We start from the raw sequence: 18,924 nt of genomic DNA on the forward strand, positions 1-18,924 counted from the left end.
GTATGAATCGAATGATGTTATGAACATCATTACTACCTTAAGTTCCTTGGATGAACCTACTGGAAAAGAGAAAAATGGATCTAGCTTCAATGGATCCTTGGATGGCTCGAAGTTCTTGAAGCAGAATCATGACACGAAAACAAGTTCAAGTAAGATCATCACTTGAAATAAGATTGTTATAGTTATAGAAATTGAACCAAAGTTTGAATATGATTATTACCTTGTATTAGAATGATAACCTACTGTAATAAACAAAGATTTCTTGAGGTTGGATGATCACCTTACAAGATTGGAAGTGAGCTAGCAAACTTGAAAGTATTCTTGATTTTATGAAACTAGAACTTTTGGAATTTATGAAGAACACTTAGAACTTGAAGATAGAACTTGAGAGAGTTCAATTAGATGAAGAAAATTGAAGAATGAAAGTGTTTGTAGGTGTTTTTGGTCGTTGGTGTATGGATTAGATATAAAGGATATGTAATTTTGTTTTCATGTAAATAAGTCATGAATGATTACTCATATTTTTGTAATCTTATGAGATATTTCATGCTAGTTGCCAAATGATGGTTCCCACATGTGTTAGGTGACTCACATGGGCTGCTAAGAGCTGATCATTGGAGTGTATATACCAATAGTACATACATCTAAAAGCTGTGTATTGTACGAGTACGAATACGGGTGCATACGAGTAGAATTGTTGATGAAACTGAACGAGAATGTAATTGTAAGCATTTTTGTTAAGTAGAAGTATTTTGATAAGTGTATTGAAGTCTTTCAAAAGTGTATAAATACATATTAAAACACTACATGTATATACATTTTAACTGAGTCGTTAAGTCATCGTTAGTCGTTACATGTAAGTGTTGTTTTGAAACCTTTAGGTTAACGATCTTGTTAAATGTTGTTAACCCAATGTTTATAATATCAAATGAGATTTTAAATTATTATATTATCATGATATTATCATGTATGAATATCTCTTAATATGATATATATACATTAAATGTCTTTACAACGATAATCGTTACATATATGTCTCGTTTAAAAATCATTAAGTTAGTAGTCTTGTTTTTACATATGTAGTTCATTGTTAATATACTTAATGATATGTTTACTTATCATAGTATCATGTTAACTATATATATCCATATATATGTCATCATATAGTTTTTACAAGTTTTAACGTTCGTGAATCACCGGTCAACTTGGGTGGTCAATTGTCTATATGAAACATATTTCAATTAATCAAGTCTTAACAAGTTTGATTGCTTAACATGTTGGAAACATTTAATCATGTAAATATCAATCTCAGTTAATATATATAAACATGGAAAAGTTCGGGTCACTACAGTACCTACCCGTTAAATAAATTTCGTCCCGAAATTTTAAGCTGTTGAAGGTGTTGACGAATCTTCTGGAAATAGATGCGGGTATTTCTTCTTCATCTGATCTTCACGCTCCCAGGTGAACTCGGGTCCTCTACGAGCATTCCATCGAACCTTAACAATTGGTATCTTGTTTTGCTTAAGTCTTTTAACCTCACGATCCATTATTTCGACGGGTTCTTCGATGAATTGGAGTTTTTCGTTGATTTGGATTTCATCTAACGGAATAGTGAGATCTTCTTTAGCAAAACATTTCTTCAAATTCGAGACGTGGAAAGTGTTATGTACAGCCGCGAGTTGTTGAGGTAACTCTAGTCGGTAAGCTACTGGTCCGACACGATCAATAATCTTGAATGGTCCAATATACCTTGGATTTAATTTCCCTCGTTTAACAAATCGAACAACGCCTTTCCAAGGTGCAACTTTAAGCATGACCATCTCTCCAATTTCAAATTCTATATCTTTTCTTTTAATGTCAGCGTAGCTCTTTTGTCGACTTTGGGCGGTTTTCAACCGTTGTTGAATTTGGATGATCTTCTCGGTAGTTTCTTGTATAATCTCCGGACCCGTAATCTGTCTATCCCCCACTTCACTCCAACAAATCGGAGACCTGCACTTTCTACCATAAAGTGCTTCAAACGGCGCCATCTCAATGCTTGAATGGTAGCTGTTATTGTAGGAAAATTCTGCTAACGGTAGATGTCGATCCCAACTGTTTCCGAAATCAATAACACATGCTCGTAGCATGTCTTCAAGCGTTTGTATCGTCCTTTCGCTCTGCCCATCAGTTTGTGGATGATAGGCAGTACTCATGTCTAGACGAGTTCCTAATGCTTGCTGTAATGTCTGCCAGAATCTTGAAATAAATCTGCCATCCCTATCAGAGATAATAGAGATTGGTATTCCATGTCTGGAGACGACTTCCTTCAAATACAGTCGTGCTAACTTCTCCATCTTGTCATCTTCTCTTATTGGCAGGAAGTGTGCTGATTTGGTGAGACGATCAACTATTACCCAAATAGTATCAAAACCACTTGCAGTCCTTGGCAATTTAGTGATGAAATCCATAGTAATGTTTTCCCATTTCCATTCTGGGATTTCGGGTTGTTGAAGTAGACCTGATGGTTTCTGATGCTCAGCTTTGACCTTAGAACACGTCAAACATTCTCCTACGTATTTAGCAACATCGGCTTTCATACCCGGCCACAAAAATGTTTCTTGAGATCCTTGTACATCTTCCCCGTTCCAGGATGTATTGAGTATCTGGTTTTATGAGCTTCTCTAAGTACCATTTCTCTCATATCTCCAAATTTTGGTACCCAAATCCTTTCAGCCCTATACCGGGTTCCGTCTTCCCGAATATTAAGATGCTTCTCCGATCCTTTGGGTATTTCATCCTTTAAATTTCCCTCTTTTAAAACTCCTTGTTGCGCCTCCTTTATTTGAGTAGTAATGTTATTATGAATCATTATATTCATAGATTTTACTCGAATGGGTTCTCTGTCCTTCCTGCTCAAGGCATCGGCTACCACATTTGCCTTCCCCGGGTGGTAACGAATCTCAAAGTCGTAATCATTCAATAATTCAATCCACCTACGCTGCCTCATATTCAGTTGTTTCTGATTAAATATGTGTTGAAGACTTTTGTGGTCGGTATATATAATACTTTTGACCCCATATAAGTAGTGTCTCCAAGTCTTTAATGCAAAAACAACCGCGCCTAATTCCAAATCATGCGTCGTATAATTTTGTTCGTAAATCTTCAATTGTCTAGACGCATAAGCAATCACCTTCGTTCGTTGCATTAATACACAACCGAGACCTTGCTTTGATGCGTCACAATAAATCACAAAATCATCATTCCCTTCAGGCAATGACAATATAGGTGCCGTAGTTAGCTTTTTCTTCAATAACTGAAACGCTTTCTCTTGTTCATCATTCCATTCAAATTTCTTCCCTTTATGCGTTAATGCAGTCAAGGGTTTTGCTATTCTGGAAAAGTCTTGGATGAACCTTCTGTAGTAACCAGCTAGTCCTAAAAACTGGCGTATGTGTTTCGGAGTTTTCGGGGTTTCCCACTTTTCAACAGTTTCTATCTTTGCCGGATCCACCTTAATACCTTCTTTGTTCACTATGTGACCGAGGAATTGAACTTCTTCCAACCAAAATGCACACTTTGAAAACTTAGCGTACAATTCTTCCTTCCTCAATACTTCTAACACCTTTCTCAAATGTTCACCGTGTTCTTGGTCATTCTTTGAGTAAATAAGTATATCATCAATGAAAACAATGACAAACTTGTCAAGGTATGGTCCACACACTCGGTTCATAAGGTCCATGAACACAGCTGGTGCATTAGTTAAACCAAACGGCATGACTATAAACTCGTAATGACCGTAACGTGTTCTGAAAGCAGTCTTTGGAATATCATCTTCTTTCACCCGCATTTGATGATACCCGGAACGTAAGTCAATCTTTGAATAAACAGACGAGCCTTGTAGTTGATCAAATAAGTCGTCGATTCTCGGTAGTGGGTAGCGGTTCTTGATGGTAAGTTTGTTCAACTCTCGGTAGTCGATACACAACCTGAATGTACCATCTTTCTTCTTGACAAACAAAACAGGAGCTCCCCACGGTGATGTGCTTGGTCGAATGAAACTACGCTCTAAAAGTTCTTGTAATTGGCTTTGCAGTTCTTTCATCTCGCTGGGTGCGAGTCTGTAAGGAGCACGAGCTATTGGTGCAGCTCCTGGTACAAGATCTATTTGAAATTCAACGGATCGATGTGGGGGTAATCCCGGTAATTCTTTCGGAAATACATCGGGAAATTCTTTTGCAATGGGAACATCATTGATGCTCTTTTCTTCAGTTTCTACTTTCTCGACGTGTGCTAGAACAGCATAGCAACCTTTTCTTATTAGTTTTTGTGCCTTCAAATTACTAATAAGATGTAGCTTCGTGTTGCCCTTTTCTCCGTACACCATTAAGGGTTTTCCTTTTTCTCGTATAATGCGAATTGCATTTTTGTAACAAACGATCTTCGCTTTCACTTCTTTCAACCAGTCCATACCGATTATCACATCAAAACTCCCTAACTCTACTGGTATCAAATCAATCTTAAATGTTTCGCTAACCAGTTTAATTTCTCGATTCCGACATATATTATCTGCTGAAATTAATTTACCATTTGCTAATTCGAGTAAAAATTTACTATCCAAAGGCGTCAATGGACAACTTAATTTAGCACAAAAATCTCTACTCATATAGCTTCTATCCGCACCCGAATCAAATAAAACGTAAGCAGATTTATTGTCAATAAGAAACGTACCCGTAACAAGCTCCGGGTCTTCCTGTGCCTCTACCGCATTAATATTGAAAACTCTTCCACGGCCTTGTCCATTCGTGTTCTCCTGGTTCGGGCAATTTCTAATAATGTGGCCTGGTTTTCCACATTTATAACAAACTACATTGGCATAACTTGCTCCGACACTACTTGCTCCGCCATTACTCGTTCCGACACCATTTGTTCCTTTCGTTCTATTAACCCCTGGTCCGTAGACCTCACACTTCGCCGCGCTATGACCATTTCTTTTACACTTGTTGCAAAATTTGGTGCAGAACCCCGAGTGATTCTTTTCACACCTTTGGCATAGCTGCTTCTGATTGTTGTTGTTGTTGCGGTTATTATTGTTGTTGGGATGATTGTTGTAGTTGCTGTTGTTGTTGTTGTTGTTGTTGGGCCGTTTGTTGTAGTTGCGATTGATGTTGCGATTGTTGGGATAATTGTTGCGATTATTGTTGTAATTGCTGTTGTTGTTGTATTGGTGATTCTTATCACCGTTTTCCTCCCACTTTCTTTTGACTTGCTTCACATTGGCCTCTTCAGCAGTCTGTTCTTTAATTCTTTCTTCAATCTGGTTCACTAGTTTGTGAGCCATTCTACATGCCTGTTGTATGGAGGCGGGCTCGTGTGAACTTATATCTTCTTGGATTCTTTCCGGTAATCCTTTCACAAACGCGTCGATCTTCTCTTCCTCATCTTCGAATGCTCCCGGACACAATAGGCACAATTCTATGAATCGTCTTTCGTACGTGGTAATATCAAATCCTTGGGTTCGTAACCCTCTAAGTTCTGTCTTGAGCTTATTGACCTCGGTTCTGGGACGGTACTTCTCGTTCATCAAGTGCTTGAATGCTGACCACGGTAGTGCGTACGCATCATCTTGTCCCACTTGCTCTAGATAGGTATTCCACCATGTTAACGCAGAACCTGTGAAGGTATGCGTAGCGTACTTCACTTTGTCCTCTTCAGTACACTTACTTATGGCAAACACCGATTCAACCTTCTCGGTCCACCGTTTCAATCCGATCGGTCCTTCGGTTCCATCAAATTCCAAAGGTTTGCAGGCAGTGAATTCTTTGTAGGTGCATCCTACACGATTTCCTGTACTGCTAGATCCAAGGTTATTGTTGGTATGTAGCGCAGCCTGTACTGCGGCTATGTTTGAAGCTAGAAAAGTACGGAATTCCTCTTCATTCATATTCACGGTGTGTCGAGTAGTCGGTGCCATTTCCTTCAAAATAGTTAAATGGAACAAGTTAATCATACAGAATATTAAGAGTAGTTAATAGTATTTCGTAGCATAATATGAACTCATTTATAAAAGCTTTTTCTTCATATTAGCGTTTTATAAGTTTAAATTCGGGTAGTACCTACCCGTTAAGTTCATACTTAGTAGCTAATATACAATTCAACTACTACAATTCTATATGAAAAACTGATTGTAATAATATTTCGCGTTCAAACTTTTATACAATATTTTACAAACTTACAATACCGCTTATTTTACATAAAGCATGAAATATAGCACACAATAACTTTGATACAAGATAGTTGTGAAGACAATTCTAGCTAGTACACAAGTCGTTCGGCAAAGGCAATAAAGACACGTAATTCATACGTCCAGAAACAAGTCATGCATTCTGGTTTTACTAGGACTACTTCCCATCCTTGGTCTTGTGCAACATAACCGTTATGGCCGTTGATAAGACAGCGTGTTGTAACGTCATCAAAGGGACGAGGGTTACGTAATGTCCAACAGTCCCGTAATAATCTAAAAACCTCATTTCTTACCCCAATTACCGACTCCGTCACTTGTGGAAACGTTTTGTTTAATAGTTGTAGCCCGATGTTCTTGTTCTCACTTTGGTGAGAAGCGAACATTACTAATCCGTAAGCATAACATGCTTCTTTATGTTGCATGTTAGCCGCTTTTTCTAAATCACGAAGTCCAATATTCGGATATATTGAGTCAAAATAATTTCTTAACCCGTTGCGTAAAATAGCATTTGGGTTCCCCGCAATATATGCGTCAAAGTAAACACATCGTAACTTATGGGTTTCCCAATGTGATATCCCCCATCTTTCAAACGAAAGTCTCTTATAAACCAAGACATTCTTGGAACGTTCTTCGAATGTCTTACAAACTGATCTCGCCTTAAATAGTTGTGCCGAAGAATTCTGGCCGACTCTAGACAAGATTTCATCAATCATGTCTCCGGGTAGGTCTCTTAAAATATTGGGTTGTCTATCCATTTTGTGTTTTTAAACTGTAAAATAGACAAGAGTTAGATTCATAAAAAAAAATACTTATTAATACAAGCAATTTTTACATATATCATAAAGCATAAGAACACTATATTCCATATATTACACCACACGAATACAACTATCTTATTCCGACTCGCTCATTTCTTCTTCTTCGGTTTTGGTTCGTTTTGCCAAGTTTCTAGGGATATATGATGTTCCCCTAATACGAGCCGTCGTTGTCCACATTGGTTTAGAAAAACCTGGTGGTTTAGAGGTTCCCGGGTCATTGTTACAACTTAAGGACTTCGGGGGTTGACGATACATATAAAGTTCATCGGGGTTGGAATTAGATTTCTCTATTTTTATGCCCTTTCCCTTATTATTTTCTTTTGCCTTTTTAAATTCAGTTGGGGTAATTTCTATAACATCATCGGAATTCTCGTCGAAATCCGATTCATCGGAGAATTGGTAATCCTCCCAATATTTTGCTTCCTTGGCGGAAACACCATTGACCATAATTAACTTTGGTCGGTTGGTTGAGGATTTTCTTTTACTTAACCGTTTTATTATTTCCCCCACCGGTTCTATTTCTTCATCCGGTTCTGATTCTTCTTCCGGTTCCGATTCTTCTTCCGGTTCCGACTCTTCTTCCGGTTCCTCTTCGGGAACTTGTGAATCAGTCCACAAATCATTCCAATTTACATTTGACTCTTCATTATTATTAGGTGAGTCAATGGGACTTGTTCTAGAGGTAGACATCTATCACATAATATCAAACACGTTAAGAGATTAATATATCACATAATATTCATATGTTAAAAATATATAGTTTCCAACAAAAATGTTAAGCAATCATTTTTAAAGAAAACACGGTCGAAGTCCAGACTCACTAATGCATCCTAACAAACTCGATAAGACACACTAATGCAAATTTTCTGGTTCTCTAAGACCAACGCTCTGATACCAACTGAAATGTCCCGTTCTTATTGATTAAAAACGTTCCATATTAATTGATTTCGTTGCGAGGTTTTGACCTCTATATGAGACGTTTTTCAAAGACTGCATTCATTTTAAAACAAACCATAACCTTTATTTCATCAATAAAGGTTTAAAAAGCTTTACGTAGATTATCAAATAATGATAATCTAAAATATCCTGTTTACACACGACCATTACATAATGGTTTACAATACAAATATGTTACAACAAAATAAGTTTCTTGAATGCAGTTTTTACACAATATCATACAAGCATGGACTCCAAATCTCGTCCTTATTTAAGTATGCGACAGCGGAAGCTCTTAATAATCACCTGAGAATAAACATGCTTAAAACGTCAACAAAAATGTTGGTGAGTTATAGGTTTAACCTATATATATCAAATCGTAACAATAGACAACAAGATTTCATATTTCAATACACATCCCATACATAGAGATAAAAATCATTCATATGGTGAACACCTGGTAACCGACAATAACAAGATGCATATATAAGAATATCCCCATCATTCCGGGACACCCTTCGGATATGATATAAATTTCGAAGTACTAAAGCATCCGGTACTTTGGATGGGGTTTGTTAGGCCCAATAGATCTATCTTTAGGATTCGCGTCAATTAGGGTGTCTGTTCCCTAATTCTTAGATTACCAGACTTAATAAAAAGGGGCATATTCGATTTCGATAATTCAACCATAGAATGTAGTTTCACGTACTTGTGTCTATTTTGTAAATCATTTATAAAACCTGCATGTATTCTCATCCCAAAAATATTAGATTTTAAAAGTGGGACTATAACTCACTTTCACAGATTTTTACTTCGTCGGGAAGTAAGACTTGGCCACTGGTTGATTCACGAACCTATAACAATATATACATATATATCAAAGTATGTTCAAAATATATTTACAACACTTTTAATATATTTTGATGTTTTAAGTTTATTAAGTCAGCTGTCCTCGTTAGTAACCTACAACTAGTTGTCCACAGTTAGATGTACAGAAATAAATCGATAAATATTATCTTGAATCAATCCACGACCCAGTGTATACGTATCTCAGTATTGATCACAACTCAAACTATATATATTTTGGAATCAACCTCAACCCTGTATAGCTAACTCCAACATTCACATATAGAGTGTCTATGGTTGTTCCGAAATATATATAGATGTGTCGACATGATAGGTCGAAACATTGTATACGTGTCTATGGTATCTCAAGATTACATAATATATAATACAAGTTGATTAAGTTATGGTTGGAATAGATTTGTTACCAATTTTCACGTAGCTAAAATGAGAAAAATTATCCAATCTTGTTTTACCCATAACTTCTTCATTTTAAATCCGTTTTGAGTGAATCAAATTGATATGGTTTCATATTGAACTCTATTTTATGAATCTAAACAAAAAAAGTATAGGTTTCTAGTCGGAAAAATAAGTTACAAGTCGTTTTTGTAAAGGTAGTCATTTCAGTCGAAAGAACGACGTCTAGATGACCATTTTAGAAAACATACTTCCACTTTGAGTTTAACCATAATTTTTGGATATAGTTTCATGTTCATAATAAAAATCAATTTCTCAGAATAACAACTTTTAAATCAAAGTTTATCATAGTTTTTAATTAACTAACCCAAAACAGCCCGCGGTGTTACTACGACGGCGTAAATTCGGTTTTACGGTGTTTTTCGTGTTTCCAGGTTTTAAATCATTAAGTTAGCATATCATATAGATATAGAACATGTGTTTAGTTGATTTTAAAAGTCAAGTTAGAAGGATTAACTTTTGTTTGCGAACAAGTTTAGAATTAACTAAACTATGTTCTAGTGATTACAAGTTTAAACCTTCGAATAAGATAGCTTTATATGTATGAATCGAATGATGTTATGAACATCATTACTACCTTAAGTTCCTTGGATGAACCTACTGGAAAAGAGAAAAATGGATCTAGCTTCAATGGATCCTTGGATGGCTCGAAGTTCTTGAAGCAGAATCATGACACGAAAACAAGTTCAAGTAAGATCATCACTTGAAATAAGATTGTTATAGTTATAGAAATTGAACCAAAGTTTGAATATGATTATTACCTTGTTTTAGAATGATAACCTACTGTAATAAACAAAGATTTCTTGAGGTTGGATGATCACCTTACAAGATTGGAAGTGAGCTAGCAAACTTGAAAGTATTCTTGATTTTATGAAACTAGAACTTTTGGAATTTATGAAGAACACTTAGAACTTGAAGATAGAACTTGAGAGAGTTCAATTAGATGAAGAAAATTGAAGAATGAAAGTGTTTGTAGGTGTTTTTGGTCGTTGGTGTATGGATTAGATATAAAGGATATGTAATTTTGTTTTCATGTAAATAAGTCATGAATGATTACTCATATTTTTGTAATCTTATGAGATATTTCATGCTAGTTGCCAAATGATGGTTCCTGTGATGACCCGGGAATTTCCGACCAAATTTAAACATAATCTTATATGATTCGACTCGATAAGCAAAGTCTATTAAACCGAGTCTCATTATGTTTGAACTATTTCATGATAACATTTGACCTTTAACTATTTCCGACGATTCACGAACCTTTAATTGTAACTAAGAATGTAAATATAAATAATTATATATAAAACTAATTATATTAGTATTAATGAACTATTAAGTAATTTTGTTATTATAAAAGATAACATTTAATAACTAAAGATTTTCATTTTGAATATATATAGTATATTGTATATAAATGATTCAAACATATTTTACCAACGTTATCAAAATATTAAATGTACAATGTTATACTTTGTAGTTAATTGTTTAATATACATAATTAATCATCTACTCAACATTTAAAACATGATTTTATATATATGGTAGTATACATATATACATAAATATAACTATATATATATATATATATATATATATATATATATATATATATATATATATATATATATATATATATATATATATATATATGATTTTATACATAATTATTATATTATGTATATGTAGAAATTTATAATATATCTATGATGAAATAATGTACTATTTTAATAAATATATATAATACTTACATATATAAAACATTTATATTTTTCATAATTACATACATAAGTATAATACAATTAGTATGTAAATAAATATTATAATATATTTATATTAAAATGCATAAATATATAATATTCAGTATATGTTACAATACATATTACATAATTATTAAATATTACATAATAATAGATGATATTAATAAATTAAATTTAAATACAAATATAGTTGTTGTAGTAATGTTATTTGTATCGTCAAATATCAATATTTGTATTCATAATATCACTTTATATCATATAAAGATGAAATTGGATGTATAAATTAGATTATTATTACTAATATTATTATTATCGATAAAATATTAATATTATCATAATTAGTATGGTATTATTATTATTATTATTATTATCATTTTTACAATTATTATTATCATTAATATTATATTTATCATTATTATTAATTTTATTAATATTATTAGATATTAATAGTATTGTTATTATATATTATTATTATTAATTAAAAAAAAGCAGTAGGGATCTATATTATACGCTTGACCTCTGTATCCTTTATCTCTATTATTATTATTTTTTTGTTTCTTTCCTGCTCCCAACTCGTGAACCTGTGTTGACATTTTCTTCATTTTTTATCAACCGATCTCTATTATTACAACATGATTATGTATAATTGCAAATCAAATAAAAAGGAAATCCAATGGGATTAAAGAGCACAGCGATATTTTTGTTTTCTTCTTCTCTGCACGCTCCAATTTTTTTTTCTCTTAATTCAATTTCGAATAAAGTTTCAAAATCTAAAAATGCAGAAAGGTTAGAAATCTTTCTTTGAATCTATCTGCAAAATCTCAACTCTCAAATCTTTATATCGATCTTGAATTTTGAAGTCAAAGTTTAGTTTAAAAAAAGTCAACAATTGTTCTTGAGACAAATTCGCGTTCGTGTATATGTTTCTGATCAAATTGACGATTCCAGTAGTTTTTATACATGTTTAGAAAACTATTTCGTGTTATAAACATTATCTATAATGTTATCTATTACGAAATCAATTTTTTTTGTTTTGTTCCAAGAACCGACGCTGCAGTAGGCCTTAGTGTTTTTTTTTTTATTTTAGAACCCAAATTATTTTTTTTTCTGTAATGTTTTGAAGCTTTAAAGGGAACCCCGATTTTTTATTTTTTTTTGGTTATTGATGTTTTGTTGAATCCATGAGACTTGTGGAGAAGAAGAGGAATAGAAGAAAAACAGTTTATATATAAAATTTAAATTCGATATTAGTACAGAGAATCAGAATTGGTGGGATGGTCGAGAGTGTTTGCGTGTGAGCATGTGGTCACGAGATCGAGTCCAGAGGACGGTAGTTTCTTTTTTTTTTGAAACTCTTTTCATGTGAGGTAGTTTTCTTTTCTAATTTTTTTATTGTTATTATATATTAATTATTATTAGTATTATTATTATTATTGTGATTGTTTTGATTGTTATTGTTATTGTTATTATTAGTATCATACTTGTTATCATATTTGAAAGTATTATAGACATTACTATTATTATTATGATAGGTATTAATAATATTATTATTAGTAATAAACTTATCATTTTAGTATTTTATCATCATTAGGATTATGATTATGATTATCATTATTATTATTATGAAGGAAATAAAAATATATTATTATCATCAATATTAGAATTTGTACCGGTTTATAAATAATAGTATCATCAGTACATTTACAATTAATAATATCATATTTATCAGTATCATCATTAATATTTACTAGTATTATTATGATTATCATTTATCATTTTATAAATATTAGAACCCTTATTATTAACATAAGTATGGTATTAGTATTAATATTATTTTAGAGTTATTATTATTAGTATCATTAACAGTTATCATTTTCATTTTTTTTGCTATTAGTATTATCATTATTAATAAAATTATTATTATTATTAGTAAATCATTATTATCTAAATTATTATTTTAACAAATAAATCTTTTGTACACTATATATATACTTATGGTATATACTAGGATTGTATTAATAATTCACATAACAAACTAATAAAATTTCATAAATACAATACTAACCACAAATATATGTATATAAATATATTAATGTCACTATTTATATAAACGTAAATCATTATAGATATATACATAAAATCGATATATATATATAAAATATAACTTAAAATATAATATAAGTATACGTTTTAAAATAAAGGTTAGAATAAATTCTACAAAACTATAATATATAAATAATACATATTAATAAATGAAATTTTGTAACTTACATTATACGTATTAATATATACACAATTGATATAGGTTCGTGAATCCGAGGCCAACCCTGCATTGTTCAATGACGTCATATGTATTTTTACTACAAAATACAGTATCGTGAGTTTCATTTGCCTTTTTGCCCTTTATATTTTTGGGCTGAGAATACATGCGCAACTTTTATAACTGTTTTACGAAATTGACACAAGTACGTGAAACTACATTCTATGGTTGGATTATCGAAGTCGAATATGCCCCTTTTTATTAAGTCTGGTAATCTAAGAATTAGGGAACAGACACCCTAATTGACGCGAATCCTAAAGATAGATCTATCGGGCCCAACAAGCCCCATCCAAAGTACCGGATGTTTTAGTACTTCGAAATTTATATCATGTCCGAAGGAGGATCCCGGAATGATGGGGATATTCTTATATATGCATATTGTTAATGTCGGTTACCAGGTGTTCAATCCATATGAATGATATTTTTGTCTCTATGCATGGGACGTATGTTTATGAGAAATGGAAATCTGAAATCTTGTGGTCTATTAAAATGATGGAAACGATTGTTTAAGTTAAACTAATGAACTCACCAACCTTTTGGTTGACACTTTAAAGCATGTTTATTCTCAGGTACGAAAGAAATCTTCCGCTGTGTATTTGCTCATTTTATAGATATTACTTGGAGTCATTCATGGCATATTTCAAAAGACGTTGCATTCGAGTCGTCGAGTTCATCAAGATTATTATCAAGTCAATTATAGTTGGATATATTATGAAATGGTATGCATGCCTGTCAACTTTCGATGTAATGAAAGTTTGTCTTTTCAAAAACGAATGCAATGTTTGTAAAATGTATCATATAGAGGTCAAGTACCTCGCGATGTAATCAACTGTTGTGAATCGTTTATAATCGATATGGACTTCGTCCGGATGGATTAGGACGGGTCTTCACAGTTGGTATCAGAGCGGTGGTCTTAGCGAACCAGGTCTTGCATTAGTGAGTCTAACTGATAGTCGTTAGAATGCATTAATGAGTCTGGACTTCGACCGTGTTTGCATGTCAAAAGTTTTGCTTATCATTTAGTGTCAAAAAATTATTTGCTTATCATCCTTAAAGTCTAAGACACGTCTTACTGCCTTTATTGAATAGAAAGTGTATAGTTAAATTCATATCTTAGCGTATCTGTTATTGTTACCTTTGCCTGACAGCTTCCGTAGATTCCTCCATAGCTTATGGGATTTTAGTATTATATATGCTTATGTAAATTATGTATTGCAGGGTACTAATCTACATCCTATAATCTATTTCTTATCGAAAATCCTTCATCTGATCGTACGAGATGAATCCCTCAACCAGTTCGAGTCCATCAGATTTCGATAGCTATTTCGATAGTTATTCCGACAGCTATTTCGATATGGATTTCCACTCGAGCTCCGAAAGCAGAGTAACCGGAATGAATCGATCAATTAGCCATCATCTATTCTGAATGAATTGGAGATGGGTTCGTAGTCGACTTAATCAATGGAAACGCGAAGAAGGCGATCATTTCCACTAACCAAATTCACCTCTTGACAATGAACCTAAAACGTTTACCGGCGAACCTGTTCGAGACACCATTTTCTCTCTCATTTCCAAAGTATCTCATCACGATCATATACTATCTCAGATTCTAAACCTCATTCATCCGCTCGTCCGAACCGACAATCATCCCGGTGTAATAGAAGAAGTTAACGAACTTCGCGCATAAGTTGTAGTCTTGGAAAATATGGTGCAAAACGTACCAGCTTCATCCAAATCACCGGCACCAACAGTACCACCAACAACCCAAATTTCAATATCACATGCCTCAACATCTCAATCTATACCTCGAGTATAATCATCATTCTACATGACATTCTACATCAGTTATCTTCGTTCGACATGGTGATTATGTAATCTCTAATGTTTTAGAGATTATTTATTCTAGTTCCAACTGAAAACTAAATGAGTTTAATATCATGTTAACTCATTAAATTCATGATTACATCTGAAGAAAATATATATGTATATATGTTTTCATAAAGATTGTAATTAAAAATTCTTTTGTACAAACTGTTAATAATAAAAATATTTTAACGGGTAGGTAATACCCGAGGAATATTTAAATTTCACATTAATAAGTTACACTGTATATTCTTCGAATCTGATTCAACAGTTATTCACTATCCTATTTACAACCACCGGGATACTTATCCGTTCACCAAAGAATAACTATTTTTATTCAAATTCAATTTCATATTTGAATTTTGACCTATCAGAATCCAACAAGTGGCATAATGAAGAAATAATGGACACAATAAAAATTGATTAGAAACAGACTAATTAACAATATTAAATTTTATTAAGAAACCACGCTAACAAAATCCTAGCTAACTGTTCCTAGCTAACTGTTAATTCCGTATTACATTTTATTTATCGCAATTTATTTATCGCAATTTATTTATCGCAATTTATTTATCGCAATTTATATTCTCACAATTTTATTTATTGTCATTTAATTTCTGTTATTTACTTTACGCACTTTATTTATCGTCATTTAATTTCTGTTATTTATTTTACGCACTTTAAATATCGGGACACGTATACAAGGTTTTGACATATCATATCGACACATCTATATATATTATTTGGAATCACCATAGACACTCTATATGCAGTAATGATCGAGTTCTCTATACAGGGTTGAGGTTGATTCTATAATAATATATATACTTTGAGTTGTGATCGAGTCTGAGACATGTACACGGGTCACGATACGTATTAATTAATTCAAATATTATATATTAAACTATATATGAATGATTGCACTGTCAACTGTGGACTATCGACTGTGGACTAATAACATTGGACAATTAAAATGAATTAAAATATTGAATATAACATATGAAACTAAACAATTCTTCAAGTTTGCCACTTGATTTCGTCTTAAACCTCATTTGTATCTTCACGATTACATTCTGCGTTCAAACCTTTCATGATTCTTGAAAACACCTCAATCGATAGGATGAATCAACCGCACTTTATCTACGGAAGGAAAGATTTATGCATATAGTTATGCACCTGAGAAACTCTCGGCAATTGTGTAAAAGTTCAACACGTAGCCGCGTCAGATCCTTTGGCATTTATTAACAAAAACAACTTTGCGATCCCTTTTCAAAATTAGCCAATTTTGTCACAGCTCCAACAAGTCAACTTCGACTTTTCGTACGAAACAACCTTATTATAACGTTTATATATACGCGTGCTCTTTTATTGTTACCAGGTAACCTTTCATATTCCATCATATTACCATCAGCGTTTAATCATCTAAAAACACAATTCTCCTGAAACCACCTCGGATTAATAACCGATGATTCAGATATCATAGCATTAAATGCAGAGGAAACAGAAAAATGGTAGATGGTCTAAACGGACAAAAGTTTGATGATAAAGAAAGGAGTGTTAGGAACGCTCGATAGAAAATTGGGTATTGAAAAACAGATTGAGTTACCCATGAAGGAGACCAAGGACAAATACAAGGACCAAATCCTATATTCAAAGGATTCAGGTAATTCTGGATCCGTTGAAATCTTTAGAGAATATCTTGCTCCGAAGTCATGTTAAAATCTTGCGGAAAATCTTTCTCCATCAACCGTCGAACTTAGAAATTCCAAAATATCATCATCAATATCTTTGATATTTCTGAGGATATTTTCATAAATATTCTCGTCCGATATTATATACCTCTTCGTGCTTCCTGTGTATCAATATATTGGAAACATTCAATAGAAAATATAGTGCCGAAAAGCAGATTATGCGAAACTATGAAGAAAGCCGTGGATAAATCACAAAGAATAAGTTTGACTTCAAAGAATCCAAATAATTCAATGTCTGCTAAAGTCTATAGTGAATAACTTGCTCCTTACTCTAAACCCTTGCAGACAATAGTTTCTATCATCCTATGATCTTAGATATTCTGAGATATTATCGTACCTTTCATTATAAATATCCTCCATATTTCTGGAGATATTTTTATAACTATTCTTATCTGAAATCATTAATCTTTTCGTGCTATCAGTATTACATCATATAGAAACTGTTAGTTTCTATATTCTGTAAATTTTCAAGCTTAAAATATGAATGTTATTGTAGTAATGATGGGAACTAATGCATGAGTTAGTATAATATAATGACACTTGATCAACGTGATTATATTACAGTAAGTCATGCTGAGTTTCTAAATGAAACGTGATGATTCACAGATCATAACGTCATCATGTGCCATGTTACATAACTCTTTCATCCTACTTAACTCCGTAACAAATCAAGAAAATGTATTCTTGATGGTTCTATCTTCCGTGATGTTGATAAATTTGAAAATCAAATCGTGCTATCACGTTCCTTCATGCTTAGAACATTATAATCATTCGAAACTCTATATCTATAAATTCTGGACCATTATTCGCTTGACTTGAAGTCGGGAAGAGAAAACAAAAGCATAGAGCTTTGAAATATAAGGGAGAATATAAAGTCCGATAACAACACATAAATTACAAACCGTGTATATCAATGTTTATCGCAACATAAAGACACGGGAGAATTAAAAACATTATAATCCCGAGGGCGAAGTAGAAGAAAGCAGATTCCTCTGGTGGAAGTTGGAAAAGGAGAATGATTGTTGCGATAGTAAGGATGAGGACAAGGATCAAAACTGGATTAATCATTTTCAGAATCTTTTGGATGTATGAACTAAGAAAGAAAGTATAAGAATGGTGAGAATAATGGAAAGGAAGAGCTTAATTTATACTGGAAATATCAGACGTAGTAATCGGGGCAGATCACCGTATTTAATTAAAGAGATCTTAATTTCCATAAATCCCGAAGAATCAGATTTTATAGATCTTCAAGATTTTCTTTAAATTCCTTAAATTCCGGAATTCAACCAAGGCAATGTCAAAAGTTAAGACGCGCCTTATTTTCTAAATTCAAACCTGACTACGTCAAAAGTTAAAAACAAATCTTTGTTTCTCATTTCATCCTTTTGTGAATAGCTTCATTCGCACTCTTCGAATAATCGAATTATTTTTATCCATATTACTCAATGATGATAAAACTCAAGTTATCAACTCATATTCGTCAGGAAAACATATTTATTGTTAGCTATGACGACCTCACTCAAATTTCGGGACGAAATTTCTTTAACGGGTAGGTACTGTGATGACCCGGGAATTTCCGACCAAATTTAAACATAATCTTATATGATTCGACTCGATAAGCAAAGTCTATTAAACCGAGTCTCATTATGTTTGAACTATTTCATGATAACATTTGACCTTTAACTATTTCCGACGATTCACGAACCTTTAATTGTAACTAAGAATGTAAATATAAATAATTATATATAAAACTAATTATATTAGTATTAATGAACTATTAAGTAATTTTGTTATTATAAAAGATAACATTTAATAACTAAAGATTTTCATTTTGAATATATATAGTATATTGTATATAAATGATTCAAACATATTTTACCAACGTTATCAAAATATTAAATGTACAATGTTATACTTTGTAGTTAATTGTTTA

Source organism: Rutidosis leptorrhynchoides, chromosome 4 (genome assembly GCF_046630445.1).
Source record: "Rutidosis leptorrhynchoides isolate AG116_Rl617_1_P2 chromosome 4, CSIRO_AGI_Rlap_v1, whole genome shotgun sequence".
Lineage (NCBI taxonomy): Eukaryota > Viridiplantae > Streptophyta > Magnoliopsida > Asterales > Asteraceae > Rutidosis > Rutidosis leptorrhynchoides.